The following is a 1,270-nucleotide window of genomic DNA, read 5'->3' as shown; positions in this document are numbered from 1 at the left end:
GAGGTGAGGAGATTAAGGGGGAATATGATCTCCATGTACAAAATGTTCAATGGTGGTAGCAACATTAGCGATAAACTGTTTAAAATTAACTCCATTACAAAAACTAGAGGCCACCACCTAAAATTGGTGGAAAAAAAATTCCAGCACAAGGGGCGAAGGGGGTTCTTCACAGTAAGATCAGTTAGGGTCTGGAACTCACTGCCACAGGCGGTGATTTCAGCAAATAATGTGGAATTGTTCAAGAAACTTTTGGACGATTTCTTAAGGGACCGTAATATACAGGGGTACAGGTACTCCTAGAATGAGATCCTAATAGGTTGGACTTGATGGACTAATGTCTTTATTCAACCTCAAATACTATGTAACTATGTAACTATGTATGTATCTTATTTGTGTATCACTCGGCTGTAGATCCTCAAATCATCTCTGACTTGGTGCTGACACTGTCCTTCCTTCTGGAAGGTGACTACTTTTGTTTCCCATGGTCCCTGTGTGTGTTGTAAAGTAGCCACCACTCCAAGCTCGCTTCTGTAATGGACTACAATCTCATGTTTAGTTTACTAATTTGTACTGAGATTGTTGGACCATGGGGAACAAGAGTAGCTACCCTCCAGAAGTAAAGACAGTGTCAGCACCAATTCAGAGATGATTTGAGGATCTACAACCGAGTGATACACACATAAGATCCATTTTTGTTAATAGTTCAGGTACTTGAGTTTAGTGTCACTTTAATGGCAATCATTTATACATAAACAGTTATCTGTGGCTGTGTTTGAGAGCTGACTTCAAAATGTGCCAAATCAAGTCTATACATCACTGTTGCATGGCTGTCATTATACTCAAAGAGATGCTATAAGTAGCATAGGATTACGTTTAAAAGATCTCACATACAATGTCAAGTATCATTTTACTATAGCTCACAAATGTCTGAAATAGCACTCTTGCCAACCTTGTTAATAATACTGTTACTCATAAATATGCTCTTGAGAACTGTTTAGAGGAGCCAGACAGAAGGTGGCAGAGGTCCAAGGTCAATTGACAGTACATTGCAGACATTCCCCTCGAAAACAATATCTGATGCTCACTAAGCTTACTGCCTAAGAAAGGGAATCTAGCAAATTTTTAGTTCGGTTTGTGTACCATGTTCAAATATGTATTGGAAATGCTCCCTCTGTACAAGTAATCAAATTTAATGTGAAGAGAGATCATCAATGTTAGTTTACATACAGTTGTTCACTTCTATACAAGTGCAAATGTCCTAATACCAGTG

The sequence above is a fragment of the Nanorana parkeri genome, unplaced genomic scaffold (assembly GCF_000935625.1).
Source record: "Nanorana parkeri isolate BGI_ZX_2015 unplaced genomic scaffold, ASM93562v1 scaffold561, whole genome shotgun sequence".
In the NCBI taxonomy this organism is placed as follows: Eukaryota; Metazoa; Chordata; class Amphibia; order Anura; family Dicroglossidae; genus Nanorana; species Nanorana parkeri.
The sequence above is the reverse complement of the archived record's forward strand: the minus strand, read 5'-3'. Positions refer to the sequence as shown.